Source organism: Bos grunniens, chromosome 14 (genome assembly GCF_055505025.1).
Source record: "Bos grunniens cultivar Pamir isolate PY7600 chromosome 14, Bosgru_T2T1.0, whole genome shotgun sequence".
Classification (NCBI taxonomy): Eukaryota; Metazoa; Chordata; class Mammalia; order Artiodactyla; family Bovidae; genus Bos; species Bos grunniens.
The window spans coordinates 44,865,723-44,886,086 of record NC_141178.1 but is presented as its reverse complement, the minus strand read 5'-3'; the positions used below and the strand labels follow the sequence as shown (position 1 = coordinate 44,886,086).

Here is a 20,364-nt window from a genome sequence, read left to right as displayed (position 1 = left end):
AAGACCCCCTGGAGGAGGGCATGGCAACCCACTCCAGTATTCTTGCCTGGAGAATCCCATGCACAGAGGAGCCTGGTGGGCTACAGTCCATGGGGTCGCAAAGAGACGGACATGACTGAAGTGATTTAGCACGCATGCACAGGACAGAGTTCTGAGTGGCCAGGATGGGCTGAGATACAGACTTCCCCAGGGTTATTCTGCACGTGCTGGTTTGATGAATGCTGTACTCTACCAAGGCCAGTGGCCCTGATGATTGAGGCTGGGAAGGCCTCTTAGCATCCCACTCTGGAATTGCCCTGGTCCTCCAGCCATTCTGCTCATCACGAGTGTGCTTCCACTCCAGGCCCTCTCCTGGCCACTCCAGTCAGGAAAGAGGTGAGGATGGGAGTGCCATTTTCTTGGGAACCCTGACCCAGTAACCCTTCCCTTAGGGATGGATGATGAAGGATAGCCCCTCTTGCTCCAGAGGGTTCCCAGCTCAGAATAAAGCCCAGATCTCTTGCTATGGTCTCCAGAGTCCTATGCACTGCGGCCCCTGTGAGTCTCACCTCTTTCACTTCCGTTGCTTACTCCAGGGCAGCCCAGCTGGCTCCTTTGTCAGCCGTGGATCCTGGGTGGATATAGGAGTCATCCCGCCTTGAGGCATTTGTGTTTGCTGTTCCTTCTGCCTTGGGTCGTTGGCAGGCCTTACTGATTCAAGGTCTTTATTCAACTATCTGCTCCAAGGTCTTATCAGAGGCCACCTTACCTGACAGACTACCTCCCTTCTCCGTGCCTTGCCTCTTACTCGGTACCCCTTCCTGACTATTTCCTCTCCTAGCTCTTCTTACTGTCTGACATGTGTTTTTGTTGTTTGTTTTTTTGCTGTGCTGGATCTTATTGTGGCATGCAGGCTCCTAGTTGCGGCATGTGGGATCTGGTTCCCTGGCCAGGGATGAGTCTGGGTCCCATGCATTGGGAGCGCAGAGTTTCAGCCAGTGGACCACAGGGAAATCCCTGTGTCGCGCATTTAATATAATAGCTAAGTGTCTCTCTCCCCTGATCACCCAAATACAAACTCCTTGAAAACAGTTACTTGGTATTCCCAGAGTCTAGAAGAGTATGTGGCACATTAGAAGGACTGTCGAATAATTTTGGAATGTTTGTCGAATGGGTGAGGGCAGTTTTCTCAAAAAAGAACTGTTGCTTCACTGTCTCTGTCTGTCTAACCCTGTTCACATCAGCTCACCACAGTGAAGCCACACCCTTGGCTGGATGATGACTTCTCACATTTATCCAGCTCTTTTCAGCCCTGTTTGACTTTTTGAAGCAGTTTGTACTATGAAAAGAGTATTATGGACTTTGGGGCCAGAGAGGTTTGGCATTGATTCCAATGCACCGCTTGGTAGCTATGTAATCCTGGGCAGGTCCTTTCACTTCTCTGGGCCACAATTTCCATCATAGTTAAGCTAGGATACTAATACCTCACTTGTGGGATTTTTCCAGGAGGATTAAGTGAGAGAACATATGTGAGATTCCTGGTCCTGGCTGGGGACTCACCAGCGCTCCGTACATGTTGGCTCCATTGCTCTCTTCCCGTCCCTGTCACACTCTGTGACTCCACTCTCTTCCTCATCTGCTCATCTCCAGTCAAATCTTTGTGTCCCTTGCACGCTTATCTTCATCCTTCTCTCCACTCCTAGAACTGCTGTTGCTCCTCAAGGGTGTCCGCAGCCTTGTTCTCTTTTTCTGCTACTGTGTGTCCCCTGGATTATTTCGTCCACACATCTGATCCCAGCTGCCACCTGTACATTGACTTATTTATTTATTTAGCTGTGCCAGGTCTTAGTTTTGGCACTCAGGATCTTCATATGCATCTAAGAGTTGTGTCATGTGGGATTTAGTTCCCTGACCAGGGATTGAACCCAGGCCCCCAACACTTGGAGTGTAGAGTCTTAGCCACTGGACCACGAGGGAAGTCCCTATCAATGATTTAAAACCCTCAGGCCCTTCCCAGTCCTCCTTCCTGGGCTCCAAACTCCTATTTCCTGCTGCCTTCTGACCACTCCACTCAGATGGCCAGCTGGTATCTCCAGCTCAACATATTTTAGCCAAGCTAATGAACTTCTCTACTCCCCCAACAGCTCGTCCTCTGCCTTATAGAATAGTATTTTCTGCTAAGCTGCTCATTGGAAGTTTGAGTCACTTTTCTCTCTCCTGTGTTCCATATCATTAAGATGAATAATTCCTTTTTTCATCTTTGTTTATGTTTGATTGAAGTCCAGTTGATTTACAATGTTGTGTTAGTTTCTGATGTACAGCAAAGTGATTCAGTTATACATAGATATACATGTTTTTTCCCATATTCTTTTCCATTCTGGTTAATTACAAGATACTGAGTATATTTCCCTGTGCTATACAGTAAGCCCTTGTTTATCTCTTTTATATATAGTAGCATGGACCTACTAATCCCAAATTCCTAATTTTATCCCTCCCCCCAACTTGTTTCCCCTTTGTTAACCATAAGTTTGTTTTTGTGAGTCTGTTTTGGAAATAAGTTCATTTCTATCATTTATTATTTAGATTCCACATATAAGCAATATTATACATGTTGTCTTTCTTTGTCTGACTTACTTCACTTAGTATGATAATCTCTAGGTTCATTCATGTGACTGCAAATGGCATTATTTCATTCTTTTTTATGGCTGAGTAGTATTCCGTTGTATGAAAAACAGATATGTATACCACATCATCCTTATCCATTTATCTGTCGATGGACATTTAGGTTGCTTCCATGTCTTGGCTATTAAGAATAGTGGTGTTGTGAACTTTGGGGTACACATATATCTTCAAATTAAAGTTTTCTCCAGATATATGCCCAGGAGTAGGGTTGTTGGATCTGTAATTTCTAATTTCTAAATACCCCTTAAACATTTTTACTCTCCCTGATGCTCCCTTAATTCCAACTCTAATCATTTCTCACCTGCTTTTGTTTTCACCTGGCCTCCCTCTTCAGAGTACTCTTTTCTAAACAATCCTCCAGTGTGAACTTTCTAAAATGGGAATGCAATCATGTTACATCCAGTTTAAAGCAAAATCCTTGGACCATTACCTGTTATCTTCAGGTCAAAGTGCAAAACTCTTTGGCGCAATAGATGAATCTTCATGAATCAGCCATTCTCAGCTACACTTGCAGTTGTCCCAACCCACTGTGTTACGACAAGCCCGCCTGCCTTTGCCCAAACTCTTCCCTTTGCCTGGAACACTCTCATCTTCCCCTCGTCAATTTGACAAACTCCAATTAGCCTTGCAGTACCAGGTATGATAGTTATCTCCTCTTTGACGCTTTGTTGACCTTAGTCCTTCCCCTACCTGAGAATACCCTTCTTGTAAGACTTATCCATTCTCCACTATAACCCACTGATTTTTCTCATGCCTTCTTATATTCAGGAATGTTGCTGAGGTTTTCACCTCTGATTCCCCAGCATTTAGCAAATTGCCTGACCCTCAATAAATAATGATTGACTCTGTTCAATCCACCTGCAATGCAGGAGACCTGAGTTTGATCCCTGAGTTGGGAAGATCCCCTGGAAGAGAGCATGGCAACCCACTCCAGTATTCTTGCCTGGAGAATTCTGTGGACAGAGACTCTGCCTGGCAGACCTACAGTTCACGGGGTTGCAAAGAGTCAGACACAACTGAAGTGACTGAGCACACATGCCATTATATGGCAGCCTGGATGGGAGGGGAGTTTGGAGGAGAATGGATGCATGTATATATATGGCTGAGTCCCTTTGCTGTCCACCTGAAACTATCACAACATTGTTAATTGGTTATATGCTAATACAAAATAAAAAGTTAAAAAATAAAGGTTGGGTTAGTGCAATACATTGGCCCATCCTTTATCTAAATATCTATCCACTTATCTATCTAAATTTATTTAGTTTTAAAATTGGAATATAGTCATTCTACAATGTTATGTTAGTTTTAGGTATGCTACATAAAGGGTTTTTTTTTTTTTTTTTTTTTACATAAATGTTTGATATTTGCACACATTCACTTGTTCTTTAGGGCGCTGAAGTGGCTGATAAATTTGACTCTGCCTTTTTCCACCCCTGTCACCCTACTATCTGTGTGAATTGACTCTAGACTTGCTTTGTGAAGTGAAGTGAAAGTCACTCAGTTGTGTCTGACTCTTTGCGATCCCATGGACTGTAGCTCACCAGGCTCCTCTGTCCATGAGATTCTCCAGGCAAGAATACTGAAGTGGGTTGCCATTCCCTTCTCCAGGGGATCTTCCCATCTCAGAGATCAAACTTGGATCTCCTACATTTCAGGAGGATTCGTTACCATCTAAGCCAGCAGGTAGCTTCAGTTATTGCTTTCTTAAGAACTAGCTCAGTTTTTCTCCTGAATCACACTGGAGGGGTGTACATTGGACTAGTTCATCTGTAAGTTCCTCTTGGATTCTGGTGTTACAATCATACAGCAGGAGCAGAAACTGGGAGCCCCAGAGTCTTGCCCCAACTCTGCCACCAGGCAGCTCGCACAAGTCACGTAGCCTTGAGTTTCAATCTTGTGTAAAACGAAGAATATCCTTCTACATATTTGTGAAGATTCACCACGTACTGAAAACCTCAAATGCAAGGCAGTTTCTTTAGGGTTGTTACACTGCATATTTCTGCATTTTATACCATCTTAAAATAACGACGGACACTTGTCGCATGGCTGCCTGGTCTTGCTATTTTGAATCCGGAGAGGCTGTATCAAAAATTGTGAGTGAAGTCGTGAGAAAATAATGCAGTGTCCTGAAATAACCCAGAGCGTTCAGAACATTCCAGAAGACTCTCTGAGAGGAGTGGTCTAAGAATCCCTCTTTTGAAACCTGGACAAGCTGAGATGGAATTTTCTGGGGGTGGAGCCATAAAGACTGGGCTGCACTGGGTCTTCATGAACTCTGTGCTGGAACATTCTGCTAATGTCCTCTTCTGAGACCACTGACAGTCACAGATGAGGATGTCTCTGCTGAGATTTAGAAATCTTGGAAGCCCCCAAAGTATGCTCCAAACATAGGCTTCTAGGTGGCTCAGCGGTAAAGAATCCACCTGCCAGTGCAGGAGACACAAGAGATGTGGGTTCGCTCCCTGGGTTAGGAAGATCCCCTGGAGGAGGGCATGGCAACCTACTCCATGCCATGGACATGAGAAATCCCATGGACCGAGGAACCTAGTGGGCTATAGTCTATGGGGTCACAGAGTCAGATATGATTAAAGCACGTAGAGCAGGCCCTGGAATCTGTCTGGTGTAACAGCCACAGGAATGAATGGGGTGGGGCAGGAGACCAGAGCAGGGATGGAGCCTGTTGGGATAAACCTGTCAGTTGGAAAAGACTTTGTGAGCAACTGCTATGTGTCAGGCCCTCTGTCGAGTTCTTGGGATGCAAAGATGACTAAGAAATGCTTGTGCTTGCAGTGGAAGAGGTACAGAAAGGGGTTCAGCATCAGCATGGTCTGTAGAAGAGGAGTGCCTCCAAGGAAGTGTGGTCCTGTCCTTCGTGGCTGAACACCACTGAGCGCTGCAGGGGCCAGGGACACAGGCTGCCTGGGTTTGCGTGTGCGAGGAAGCCTGGCCTGGTCCCCACTCCACTCGTTGAGTGTTAGTCACTCAGTTGTGTCCAACTTTTTGCAACACCATGGACTGTAGCACACCAGGCTCCTCTGTCCATGGAATTCTCCAGGCAAGAATACTGGAGTGGTAGCCATTTCCTTCTCCAGAAGATCTTCCTGCCCCAGGGATCAAACCTGGGTCTTCTGCATTGCAAGCAGATTCTTTACCATCTGAGTCACTAGGGAAGCCTCTACTCCACGCAGCCCCTTCCCAATAGCTGCATGAGTGACAGGGCTTCTTCTCTCTTATTTCTACACGGTGGTGGCCTGACTGCTTCCCAGAGGCTGAGAAGCAGAACCACGGGTGGTTTGCAAGCCACCCAAGAAAATGGTGCTCTCGCATGTGGTTCTCTTTGATTGATGCCAAAGCCTCTCTCACTTCAAATAACTTCCCCAGAAGTTTAAAATCAGATACCTTAAGGGTCTTCTATCCCACCATCCTGCCCAATGCCATACATACGTTCCCTGATAGGTACCAACCCTCTTTCTACTTGTACATTCTCATTCATAGGAACTCACTGCTCCTCAGACCACTGTTCCTTTGTGAATGTTGTGAGGAAATAATGCAGAGTCCTTAAATAACCCAGAGCACTCAGAACATTCCAGTAGACCCTCTTAGAGGAGTGGTCTAAGAATTCCTCTGTTGAAACCTATTTATTGTGGCTGAATTAGTGAATGGAAATTTGCAGCTCTGTAACTTCTATTTCTACCCCTTGGAGTTAGATGGGATTTCTCTGTTCCTGAACCTGTCTCCCCATCATTTCATACCAAGTCCCCTCACTCTATGGCCTCTTGACCCACTAACTTTCTTTGAGGCAGTCACAAACATTCGGATTCAGGTGGCAAACCTGTCTGCTGCCACAGGTCGTCTGCTCTTGCCGTGTCCTCTGCCTGGAAGACTTCCCCCTTTCTTCTAATCCGTGCTGCTAAGTTTGACTCTCCCTTCTCTTTCAGCTCCGTCATTTTCTTAGGAAAGCCCTCCCTAGCCCCTCTGACTTGGTCAAATCTCCTAGTTACAGACTTTCAGAATATTGTTATCTTAGATGAGGTTCTCTAAAAGCAGAGCCTGAGGCAGGGATGTGTGGGGACTTGTGATTTATTGCGGGAAGGAAGGAGGCAAGACAGAGATGAAGAAGTTGTTGCACAGGAAGGTGGCACTGTGTTCTGGCTTCAGCCTGATCTAGAGAGGGGCTCTGAAGGGCGGACTGAACTGCAGAGTCTGTCCTGACTGTAGGAAGATGTGGAAGGGGGCTCCTGTATTCCCTACTCCTGTACAACAATGATTGGTTGTGGGCTTCAGCGTGGGTGAACGTCCAAGCATTTCCTTCCAGAGATATCGATAGACAATACTCTTGAGAAGGTTGCATGCTGAGGCTTTAGGTGAAGACTTTAGGGATGGGCTCACCTAGCCCAACAAGTAAAGGCATCCCAGAGGTCTTGGTGGGGTACTAATCCTCCTCTTCATAGAACTTGCCCAAATAAACTTATACATGTGATTGTGTGATCACAACCTGTCTCTTCCATTGGAGCATAATCTCTTTTTAGGAAGGACCTGCATCTTTGTTTGCTTATAAGGTTTCTGTGTGCCAAGCACAGGGCTTGTAGATGGTCAGTATTCAGCGGGTACTAGTTGAGTAAATAAATTGATCAATGAAGAATGGATGAAGCCTACTTCCTCTTTTAGATTATAACTGTCTCTTTCACTTCCTTTTCTATTTATCAACCTTTGGACGCTTTCCATTCTGTCCTATGACATCTCTTCCTTTTTGGCTTCCTTGAATTCCATTGTCCATCCTAAGAATCCTACATCCTGGTGGTTAACAAGCCAGGGTTTATAGAGACATTCCTCAAGTGCTTGTTCTCAAGAGTGGGGACCAACCTGCCTTTGTAACAATGTGTAATTGTCAAGAGCCTCAAGGAAAGAGAAAAACACAGCAGATGGAATTTAGAGCAAGGTTCCCTTAGTGTTGCTTTCTGGGTATCAGGGGAAACACCGGTGACATAAGTCTGTTTTTAAATTCTCTTAGAAAGTTCCCTGGCAAACTTCCCATTGACTTTTTGCTATATCTCAGTACCTTATACTACTTAGATGAACGAAGATTTTTAAAAATTCTTGTTTATTTAATTAACCGAATCCCACTTGTTGCTATGTAGATTGTTGAGGGCTCAGGGCCCAGAAGCGATGTGATGAGAGAAGGCTAACACTGGTGCAGAGAAAGTGTTTGGAGCCTAAGAGCTTTTAGAAAGTTGAAGGCACTGAGGTCTGGGCAGAGGATCTTTATCAAATGATAGGAAGTTCAAAGGCACAAGGAGTCTGTCTTAAATCTAGGGCTGACTCTCTATTGGACAAGGAAGTAGAGTTCAAATGAGAGCTCTGCTTTGCGGAAGGGGATCTTCCTTCCTGATCCATGAATCAAACGCAAGTCTCCTGCATTGCAGGCAGATTCTTTACTGTCTGAGCCAACAGGGAAGCCAAAATTATTGGCTGGGATCTACTAACTTTGAAACAGTCTTCTAGGCCCTTTGAATATAGCAGTGGATGACATGGTAAAGTTCCCCCTTAAGGAGCATGTCAGGGTGTATCTGTGTGTGTGTGCGTGCACACATGTCTGTGCACATATCCAACCCTGATATTTCAGCTCTCTAAATCTGCACCTGAAACATGCATTCTCATCTGGATTTCTGCAACCTTACCTTCCATATGTCAGAACAGCATGGTGTTTGGGACAAGCACGAGGCCAGGCATGAGAAGAGCTGGTATCCATCCTGTGCTCTGTATGGCCCAGCTGGGTTACCTTGAGAACTATACTTCACCTCTCTGAGCCCCAGCTTCCTCTTTTATGAAACAGAAGGGTTGGAACAATGGCCTACAGCTGTAGAATTCTATGGATACATTTACTGTGGATCTGACTATGTGCAGATCTTCCCTGTAGCTCAGATGGTAAAGAATCTGCCTGCAATGCAGGAGACCTGGGTTCGATCCCTGGGTCAGGAAGATCCTCTGAAGAAGGGAATGGCAATCCATTCTCGTATTCTTGCCTGGAGAATCCCCATGGACAGAGGGCTACAGTTCGTGGGGTCGCAAAGAGTGGGACACGACAGAGCGACTAACACTGCTACTGCTACTGCCGCTGACTATGTGCTGGGTGCCTTCGTGGTGTCTCATTGGAGTTCATTTTCTCATTTATTTCTCTGCGAATCTGATGTCCTTGATTTATAGATGAGGAAACTGAAGCCAGAGAAGTGGAGTTACTTGCTTAAAGTCACTTAGCAAATTAGTGTCAGGGTCAGGATTAGACCCATTAGACTGGACTCCACATTCAGTGCTCTTTGTCATCAGCACAGCTGACCCTGCTCCATCTTGCGGCCTTCGCCCCATCGTTAAATCTGTTTCTCATCCACCCCTGTGCCTGCAGTCATCAGGGACCGCAAGGTGGGTGGCACTGGAGGGAGCCAGAAGGTAGAAGTGGAGGGAAATCCCATCAGGATCAGCTACAAGACTCTTAGAGCCATCCTGTTTTCAATGCCTGTCCCTGAAGCTTATTCCATGCTTACCAGTGAGTCAGCGTCAAGGGGGAAGGAGAGCCCAGGTCGGAACTCTGAGCAAGTGGAAACAGGATTTCATGTAAGTGAATCTGACACTCAGTGACAGGCATAATAATTTGAACTGTGGTGCTGGTAACAACTCTTTTTTTTTCTTTCTTTTTTTAAATTTAATTTTTTAATTTTACAATATTGTATTGGTTTTGCCAAACATCAACATGAATCCGCCAGGGTGTATGGTAAAGACTCTTGAGAGTCCCATGCACTGCAAGGAGATCAAACCAGTCAATCCCAAAGGAAATCAACCCTGAATATTCACTGGAAGGACTGAAGCTGAAGCACCAGTACTTTGGCCACTTGATGTGAAGAACTGACTCATTGGAAAAGACCTTGATGCTGGGAAAGATTGAAGGCAAAAGGAGAAGGGGAAACAGAGGATGAGATGGTTGGACGGCGTCACTGACTCAATGGACATGAGTTTTGAGTGAACTCCAGGAGAGAGTGAAAGACAGGGAAGCTGACGTGCTGCAGTCCATGGGGTCGCAAAGAGTCAGACAAACTTGGTGACTGAACAACAACAACATAGCAATGAAGAACAAATAGTCAATTGTTACATAAGTATGATTCAGATTGGGTTTTAAAGTTCAAGCTAAGCACTGGTCTTTTTAGACAAAGACTTGGCCACAATAGGGAATTTTTTACACCCAGCTTCCTCTCTTAAGTTACTCTCATGCTAGCTCTCACCTTTCCTGACTGTGTGTTCTTGGGCAGTGATTCCTTCAGCCCACTGTCCTGCAGTTTCATTACCTCTAAAATGGGCACAATAAACAACTTCCTGGGGTTTTGGTCAAGATTAGATATTATTTATGTAAACACTTTGTAAACAGCAAAGTGCCAGACAAATGTTTGTTACCGTGATGGACATTATGCCATCCTAGTTGCTGGGAATATAAGAAAGAGGACTCATGCCTGGCCTGTAAATTGCTATTTTCTTGATGCCCTTGTGGTTGTGGCTGGGTGGATGACTTGAGTGTTTTAGGATCAGGGTCCCCAACCTTCAGGATCTAATGCCTGATGATCTGAAGTGCAGCTGATGTAATAATAATAGAAGTAAAGCGCACAATACATGTAATATGCTTGAATCATCCTGAAACCATCCCCCCCGCCCCAGTCCATGGAAAAATTGTCTTCCACAAATTGAATGCTAATGCCAAAGAAGGTTGGGGACCACCGTCTAGGTGCTGCAGGTCACCTGGTTTCCTGTTTCTCACCTCCCTTGTTTAATGTTACACAAAGAGCACACTGAGTTGACTTAAGGGACCATTCAAAACTCCAGTCTCCTAGTGAAGATTTTCCTAACAGCAGATTTGTCAGTAACTGAGGGCTCAGTAGAGAAGCACAACCCGAGTGGGTGCTGGTGTGGGCTGCTGACTGGGAGATGCCCCCGGGGTGGCCTGGCTTGGGGCAGAATAGGAGCAGGGAGCCGTAACTACCCGCACCCAGGCATGACGGGTGAGTGGGGCAGAGACGGGCCATTGGCCTCTCACAGCAACCTCACTTCTTCCTTTATTCCCAGAGTGCTTGGTCTGAGCTGAGCACATGGCCGTCAAGCTCTTTTACACTTAGGTGACAGCTGTGCAGATGAGTTCTGTGATGTGAGCAAAGTGATGCTGGGTGCAGCTTCGGGGTTGTGCCCTTAAAGGGACAAGGTCTGTACTTAGTCTCCTCCCCTTTCTGTAGGCTGGAAGGTTGACGTCATAGCTGGAGGAACAGTGGGAACTTGGACTGTAAGACGGAAACGGCCTGCGGAGAATGGCAGAAGGTCAAAAGAGCCAGTGTTCCCAGCACCATAGGGCCAATGTGACTAGTAATGAAGTACTTATCCAAACCCTGTCACACGAGGGAGAAATGTGTCCTAATTTGTTTAAGCCTCTGTTATTTTAGCATTTGCTATAGTAACTGTCTCTTAATCCAGTGAGAAAGGTTATTCTGTGCCCTGGTAAAGACAGACACCTCCATACACCATGGGAACCACTTGATGAGGTTGTTGTAATTTCATGGAATGAGCTCAGATGCTGACATTGAAAGGCGACTTTGGCATTGCCATGTGATAATTTTTCAGGATGTTGTAAGCCTCTGTACCTGTTTCATCAGTAAAAATAATAATAGACATAATGGTATCGGTTTCTCATGTTTTAAATTGAGCCCATAGCTTGGTTCAGGTGCTACACATTGTCTGGATTACATAAAGCTGAGAGGTCATAAGTAAACATAATACAGATTATACATCTATAAGCATTATTATTAGATTTTTCCTGCTCTAATTTCTTGTTTACTTTAGCTACTTATGGGCCTTGACCCTCCCTGAGGCTTTAAATCCCCCCAAACAGCAGTTCCCAACCTTTTTGGCACCACGAACTGGCTTTGTGGAAGATGATTTTTCCACGGACCAGGGTAGGGTGGGAGGTGGTTTTCAGATCAGATCAGATCAGTCGCTCAGTCGTGTCTGACTCTTTGTGACACCATGAATCGCAGCACGCCAGGCCTCCCTGTCCATCACCAACTCCCGGAGTTCACCCAGACTCACGTCCATCGAGTCAGTGATGCCATCCAGCCATCTCATCCTCTGTCGTCCCCTTCTCCTCCTGCCCCCAATCCCCCCCAGCATCAGAGTCTTTTCCAGTGAGTCAACTCTTCGCATGAGGTGGCCAAAGTACTGGAGTTTCAGCTTTAGCATCATTCCTTCCAAAGAAATCCCAGGGCTGATCTCCTTCAGAATGGAATGGTTGGATCTCCTTGCAGTCCAAGGGACTCTCAAGAGTCTTCTCCAACATTGGGATGATTCAAATGCATTAAATTTAGTGTGCACTTTACTTCTATTATTATTACCTTAGCTTCACCTCAAATTATTAGGCATTATATCCCGGAGGTTGGGGACCTAGTTCAAAACTGAGCACATAATAGGTACTTATGAATGTGTTGAAGACATAGCTTATCTTTAAGTGGGAATACTTTTATCCACAGAGTGACATTTTATCTTGATTTAAAGTTTTTTTACTGTTAATATACATGACAAAATTGACCATTTTTAAAAAGTCATTTTAAGTGTACAGTTCAGTGGCTTTAAATCCATTCATGCTGTGTAACCATCACCACTATCCATTTCCAGAATTTCTCCACCATTCCAAATAGAAACGAAATGCCCAGTAAACAATCACCCCTCATTTCTCCCCTCCTCCAAGCCCCTGGGGAACTACTCTGCTCTCTGTCTCTATGATGTTGCCTATTCTCGGTGCCCCATGGAGGAGGGGTCATGCAGCATTTGTCCTTTTGTGTCTGGTTTATTTCACTCAGCGTAGTTATCTCAAAGTTCATCAGTGATGTAGCACATATCAGAACCTCATTCCTTTTTAAAGCTGAGCAATATTCTATTGCATGTGTTTCTCCACTGATGTATGCTTTGGTTGCTTCCACACAAGTGGACCAGTTTGGCTGTTGTGAATAATACTGCTGTGAACATGGGTGTGCAAGTCTTAATTTGATTTTTTTTTTCCCCCCGGCTGTGCTGGGTGTTCGTTGCTGCTTGTGGGCTTTAGTCATGGAAAGCAGGCTTCTCATTGTGCTGGCTCCTCTTGTTGGGGAGCTCAGGCTCTAGGTACGAGGGCGTCAGTGGCTGGTGCTGTGCAGGCATATGGCATCTTCCCAGCCCAGGGATTGAACTTGTGTCCCCTGTATTGGCACATGGATTCTTAACCACTGGACCACCAGGGAAGTCCCTTAATTTGATGTTAAAGCAACAACTTGGACTTCACATCTGGAGTGGACACCCATGTTTCTCTGGGGTGGGACAGCACTGGGACCGGCTCCAGTGTTTTTGTTGGAGCCTTGCTTAGGATATTGACAGAGTCTTGTGAATGCCTAGACACAACATCTCATCCCTGGTACAGCTGCGAGAATGTTCACAGTGTGTGGCCATCTCCTCACTTTGTATGGAGGGACTCTGAGGAATAGAGAAACCACAGGGAGGGTGACATTAGCGTGGATGGGCACAAAACGTGTTGGTCTAAGTGAATCTCTCCCTGTCCCTTCCAGGGTATGACATGTCCAAACTGATCTTGGTGGACTGGATGAAACGGGCAGGGGGCTTGATTTACTGAAGAGTCAGAGGTTGGTGTCCGAGCTTGAGGTCGGCCTTCCGTATCCTGGAACAGTGAGTGCTGCATGTGTTTGGTTGATAATCCTTTGGTGGTTGGCTCGCTGGTACAGAAGCAGAAACTGATGACCCTGAAGCCGTGTGACAGCAGAAGAATGCCTGGGGAAGGCGGCCATTACTCTGGTTCCTGAGAAATGCCATCAGGAGGATTCTCACTTAGGTCACAGAGCTCCAAAGACACAGCTCCCCAGGCCTGCAGGTTTCATACCAGCTGCCAGTGAATTCTCTAATCCGTGTCAACAGAGAAAGCACTGCACAGCCCTGGAGTCTCTCGTGTTGATCCTGGTGTCTGTGAGATCAGATTCCGGGATGATGGGATTTTAAACGTCTCTGAGTCTTAGACAGAGTCAGCTAAGGACAGAACAAGCAGGTGTTCTTATATGACCTTGGTTTTGAGATCTGTCTCTTTGGGTTTCAGTCATTCAGTAAAAATTCAGATCCTTTTATGTGTCGTGGTTGTAAACTGTGTTTATTGCTTGTTAGACTGTGTAAAAGGCCTAATAAGATACACTAAAAAAATAAGGCTGTTGGCCTATTAGGAAAAAAAAGGACTCAATTTTCATTTTTTTGGTTAACTGTAGAAATACAAGAGTTTATGGAACATTATAGCTCCAAACCCAGGGCCTGGGCTGCAGTTTTGTTTTGCTTGCTGGGTTTCTAAAAAATTAATTAGCTCTTTTTCTTTTTAAAATTATAGTTTATGTACAGTATTATGTAAGTTAACAGGAGTACAATATGTGATTCACAATTTTTAAAGGTTATACTCCATTTATAGTTATTATAAAATATTGGTTATATTCTCCATGTTGTACATATGTCCTTGTAGCTTATTTTGTACCTAATGGTTTGTACGCCTTAATCCCTTACTCCTACATTGCCCCCCCAATTGCCTGTCTCATATTTCTCTCTTTTTTAAAAAAATTATTTGGCCTTACTTGCAGCATGGGCTTCTCTCTAGTTGTGGCTGCAGGCTTAGTTGCCTTGTGGCGTATGGGATCTTAGTTCCCCAACCAGGGTTCAAACCCACATCCCCTGCATTGGAAAACAGATTCTTAAACACTGGACCACAAGGGAAGTCCCCACCCCACCCCACACCTCTTTTTTAGTTGCAAAAGAAATACGTGCATATTGCCTTAGCCTAGGAAACAAGAGCTTAAAGAAAAGTTTAAGTGCCTCTGGTTCGTTGGGAGGTACAATGCCAAGGTGGCCGGAATGAGGGAATCGGATTGTGGAGCCTGGGAGGAATGGGGAGCAGATATAAGGCGGTCTGTTATGACTGATAGACACAGAAGGTGGCTACTGCTTCACAGACGAGTCTAGCCAGTTTCTCTGCCCCAAGTGGTAGCTCTGGATGAGATGTGCAGAAACATCACACCCTGGAGCAGTTCCTTGGGGGATGAATGAGGAATAAATGTATTTGTTGACTCTTTCCCTTTTCCTGTCCTTCCACAGGGTGAAGTTCACCTTCAGGACATTATTTCTCCTCATTCCCAGGTTGCTTCCCTCTGACCCCTTAGCAGTTGCAGAGAAGTGAGACCCCAGGGTGTGGTACTTCATCTGAAGTGGTGGGAGGAGCCAGCGATGCTGGCCCTTTACTTCACCTGGGGAACCAGTGTGTCACAAGGGCAGCAGGTGAGTGGGGCAAGCACCAGAGATCTGGGAGAGAGATGAAGCTGAAGGATTCCAGGCAGGCCCTACCGTGTGTCAGTACAGTACACGATAAACACCAAAGCGATACTAAAGAGGGGGCGAGAAATAAGTTTCCCTTCCATTGCAGACCTTCAAGTCACTATCTGTAGTTTGCCACAACATCCTGTGTATACAACCTTCATCTGTGTTGATGAGATTGTATCAGAATAAGATTTTGCTGCTTATAGCAAACCTTCCAAATACAGGGCTTAAGGGAGGTAGAGGTTTATTATTCTTTGTCTTATAAACTTCAGAGGAAGCTGAGAAGGTAGAAGGAAGGCAGACGAGCAGTGGCTTCCTAGTGAGCACTCTGTCCCATTGTGTTTAGCATGGCTTCTGTCCTCAGAGTTGCTTTACATTTTCAAAATAGTTACTGGAACTCCAGCCGTTTCCAGGCCACAAGGAAAACAGAAAGAACAAAAAGATGTGCTTTCCTAGCAGAGTGAACCTCATTTAAGCAGTTTTCTCAGAGGCCCTGCCTTACAGTGCCCACTTATCTCATTGGCCATCCTTAACTGCAGTGGAGGCTGAGAAATAAGGCCTTTTGGCGGGAACCCTGCAGCCTGGAATAAAATCCTATTTCATTTAGTAAGAATGAAGGAAAGAGTGAGTACTGGGTAGACATCTGGCAGCTTCATTTTACACAAATTCAACACCTTGCATGTAAAAATTTAATGCATCTTGTAAGCTTACTTCATTGATTTGAATACCTGTATTGCATTCTATTGTGCGGAAATACTAAAATTTATGTAACATGTCCTCCGTGGCTAGATATTTAAGTTACTTCCCATATTTTAGCTATTATAAACAGTGCTGCAGTTAACATTTGCATGTATACATATGTATTTACTCATTATTTGAATCTATGTCCCCAGGATAGATTTACAAATGAGCAATGGCTGAGTTAAGAGGGTAACTGTATTTTACATTTTACCATATATTGTCACATAGCTTTCTAAAGTGTTGGCATTAATTTACCTTCTACCCAACAGTGTGTGAGTGCTTATTGCCTTCAGATAAGCACTGTGAAAATAATACGGATAACACTGTGTATCATTAACCTTTATGATTTCCTCCAATTTGATGTAAAAATGGTATCAATTTAAATTTTATTCATTGTGACATTAACTTTTTAAGTGATAGTGTAAATGGTCATTTCTACCTACTTCCTGTCCTAAAGTAGTTTATATCATAAATACCATGAATGGGTATTTGTATAACTCTTAAGATTCAGAAAGGAAGATTTACATTTTCAATTTGCAATCCATTCTAGTGGATTAAAAATTTTTTCATGTTAAAAAAAGAACAGCTTTATTGATATATAATTCATATACAACAAAATTCACTCCTTTAAAGTGTACAATTCAGTGGATTTTAGTATAGTCACAGAATTGTGCAACTACCTCTGATCTAATATCAGATTTTCTCCATCCCCAAAAGAAACCCTGGACCCTTATGGATACTAAGGGAGAAAGGGGAGGTGGGATAAATTGGGAAATTGGGATTGGCATATACACACTATTGATACTATGTATAAAATAAATAACTCATGAGAACCTACTGTCTAGCACAAGGAACTCAGTGCTCTGTGGTGACCTAAATGGGAAGGAAATTCAAAAACGAGAGGATATGTATATACCTATAGCTGATTCACCTTGCTGTTCAGCAGAAACTAACATAACATTGTGAAGCAACTATACTCCAACAAAAACTAAAATAAAAAAAGGAACCCTGGACCCCTTAACAGTCACTCCTCACCACCCACAGTCATTCATCTATTTTCTGTTTCTGTAGATTGGTCTATTTGTCTATTCTGAGCACTTGGTATAAGTTGAATAATACAGTATGCGGGCTTTTGTGACTTGACTTTCACCAGGCATAAATGTTTTCAAAGTTCACCCATGATGGAGTATGCTTCATGCTTTAATTTTTTGTAAAATATACATAATACTTATCATTTTCATCATTTGTACATGTACAGTTGTGGTATTAAATACACTCATAGCATATTTAGTGCATTCACTACTATCTATACCCTAAACTTTTTCATCATCCCCAGTGTCAGTTCTGTAGCCATTAAACAGTAACTCCTATTTTTTTTTTTTACCTCTCCCAGCAGCTGGTAACCTCCGTTCTACTTTCTGTCTCTCTGAATTGCTTATTTTAGGTACCCCATATAAATAGAATCATGCTGTAGTTGACCTTTTCTGTCTGTTTCACTAGGCATGATTTTTCAAAGTTCATCCTTCTTTTTAAAATTTATTTATTTTTAATTAAAAGTTAATTGCTTTACAGTATTGTGTTGGTTTCTGCCATACATCAATATGAATCAGCCATAGGTACACATATGTCCCCTCCTTCTTGCACCTCCCTCCCACCCTCCAAGTTCATCCTCGTGTGTATATAACACAGTTTGTTTGTCCATGAATCTGTTGTTCAACACTGAGATTGTTTGACCTTTTGGCTATTGTGAATAGTGCTGTTATGAACATTGGTTTAAGATATCTGTTTGAGCTCCTGCTGTCGATCCTTTCAGATATATCCCTAGGAGTGGAGTTATAAGGTAGTTCTATGCCTTACTTTCTTAGACACCACAAACTGTTTTCCACAGTGGCCACACCATTTTATATTCCCATAAGCAGTTCACAAAGGTTTTAACCTCCTCACATTCTCACCAACGTTTGTTATTTTCCATTAAAAAATTACAGCCATTCTAGTAAGCAGAGGTGTGAATTGAGGTGTGTATTTTCCTAATGACTTAATGATTTGAGTATCTTTTCATGTGCTTACTGGTCACTTGTGTGTCTTCTTTGAAGAAGTGTTCAGATGTGTTGCCCATTTTTAAATTGGGTTATTTGTTTTTTAGCTGTTGAGTTGTAACTGTTCTTTACCTTTGTAGATAGAAGTCATTGGCAAGCTGTATGATTTGCAAATAGTTTCTCCCATTCTGTTTTTTTCTAACTTTCTCAATTGGTGTCCTTGAAGAATTAAAGTTTTAAATTTTGATGAAGGCCAAGTTATTTTTTCTTTTGTTGCTTGTGCTATCATATTTAAGAAACCATTGATTGCTTCATCTAAGATCATTAAAATTTATTATGTTTTATTCCAAAAATTTATAGTTTTTGGTCTTATATTAAGTCTCTAATTCATTTTGAGTAAATTTTTATATATGATGTGAGATTGGGGTAAAACATTAAAAAAATTTTTATAAAACAAGAAATTTTTCATTACATGTAAATGGTATATATCCTCTTAGTTTTAGCTCATCTTCCTTCAATAGAGAGTTCTTTATTCACATTTTCAAGTAACATTTATTGAGCAACTGCTTTGTGTCAGGCTCCAGTATAGAAGAATGCAAAGAGGAATAAGGACTAGTCTCTATTTCCAATGAAGTAACAGTGGAGAAGGAACACAGACGAGGCAATCAACAGTTAGTGGATGCGATGGCAACAGAAGGGGCACTTACTTCATCTTGAGAAGGTTCAGGGGATGTTTCTTGAAGAAATAATGATTGACTTGAGCATTGAAGAATGAGGTCAAGTTTGTCAGGTGGACAACTGGTGAGGGAGAGAGATGACATTCCAGGTGGAATCAAAGCACATGCAAAGTAAGTCATGGTGCCCATGAGGAACTGTGGGATGTGTGTAGGCATGAACATGAGGTTGTTATTATGTGAAATACTATATTAGGGGTCTGTGTTACAATTCTGGCAGCAAAAAACCGAAGGTGAGTAGACCTTATTCCTGGAGACCTTTGCTATTATACAGTTATGAGCGGCTCAACTAAATCAGAGACAATGGATATGAAGCAAGAGGTAGATTCAAGGAATATGTCAGAATGTTAAATTAATGAGAGTTGATGGTGGATGAGGTTTGGCCAATCAATGAAAAGGAAAGAGAGGTCCAGGATTATAGCTTTGGGAAACCTGGGGGATGTACAGGGTGTAGTTAATTCACTGAAATGATGAATTTAGTTAGGGACCTAAATATGGTTTATAAACATCTACATTTTTGAGCTTCCCCGGAGGTGCTAGTGGTGAAGAATCTGCCTGCCAATGCAGGAGACCTATGAGATGTGGGTTCGGAAAGATCCCCTGGAGAAGGGAATGGCAACCCACTCCAATATTCTTGCTTGGAGAATCCAGTGGATAGAGGATCCTAGCAGGCTACATTCCATAGGGCTGCAAAGAGTTGGACACGACTACAGCTACTTAACATGCATGTACTACATTTTGAAGTAAACTTGGATCAGGTTCAAAACTTTCAGAAGTCTTCAAAGAAGCTTATGTGTTCAACTCTTCCTACAAAGCCCTATTCAATTTCTTCCATTTGAGCTCTTGAATAAGGAGTTTCTTATACTATTTCTTATGCTAACACGTTGCTGGATCACACTTGTGTGTGTTCTTTCCTTTCTTCCCTCCCTCCGTCTTTCCCTAATTCCCTTCAGTTTGTTGTTGTTCAGTCGCTAAGTCCTGTCTGACTCTTTACAACCCCATGGATTGCAACACACCAAGCTTCCCTGTTCTTCACTATCTTCTGGAGTTTGCTCAAACCCATGTCCATTGAATCGATAATGCCATCCAACCATCTCATCTTCTGTTGTCCCCTTTTCCACCTGCCCTCAGTCTTTTCCAGCATCAGGGTCTTTTCCAGTTTGTCAGCTCTTTGCATTAGGTGGCCGAAGTGTTGGAGCTTCAGCATCAGTCCTTCCAATGAATATTCAGGGTTAATTTCCTTTAGGGTTGACTGGTTTGATCTCCTTGCAGTCCAAGGGACTCCCAAGAGTCTTCTCTAGCACCACACTTCGAAAGCATCAAATGTGTACTATTGCAATGGGGAAGGAAAGAAAAAAGGCAGAACTTCCCAGCACTGCTTTTTTGCTCCGAGTTGTGGTTCCTCTGTTTGTTGGCTAGCTCACCAGATCCCAGTGGATACAAAGGAATTTGCTTTCCTGCTGGTTCCCTTGGTTAGAGTGCCGCATGGAACAAGCAGATGCCTCATAAGGAGGAAAAGCTGTTGTTCGAATAGGAAATGTGGATAATTGGCATGCTTCCTTCATCTGCCAACGCTGCCCTGAAAACAAGCCTTCACAGAGCGCAGCTCTTCCGCAGTGCAGCTGTGGCTCCCAGCATGCAGAGTCTGTTCTTTGGGAACTAGAAACACATTGATCAGAGCTGTAAGAGCTAATGGCTAAAAACAGTCTAATTGCATATGTCATCTGACAATTCACTCAGTGGGGCTATCATGGTGATGATCGAGGTTTTTGCTGCTGTTT

General features: G+C 43.6%; 1 long non-coding RNA gene across 13 annotated transcripts in view; it reads left to right on the top strand.

Annotated features, from left to right (window-relative positions):
- LOC147359341 (uncharacterized) overlaps positions 1 to 20,364 on the top strand; it is a 176,888-nt gene that overhangs the window by 126,889 nt on the left and 29,635 nt on the right. For 8 of the 13 annotated variants that reach the window (XR_015140701.1, XR_015140708.1, XR_015140699.1 and 5 more), the window contains 2 exons: positions 13,281 to 13,398; positions 14,854 to 15,033. The exons of 1 other annotated variant lie outside the window; for it this stretch is intronic. This is a non-coding gene — a long non-coding RNA (uncharacterized LOC147359341). The remainder of the gene's footprint in view (positions 1 to 13,280; positions 13,399 to 14,853; positions 15,034 to 20,364) is intronic. 4 more of the 13 variants (XR_015140704.1, XR_015140710.1, XR_015140709.1 and 1 more) reach the window with 2 other exon arrangements.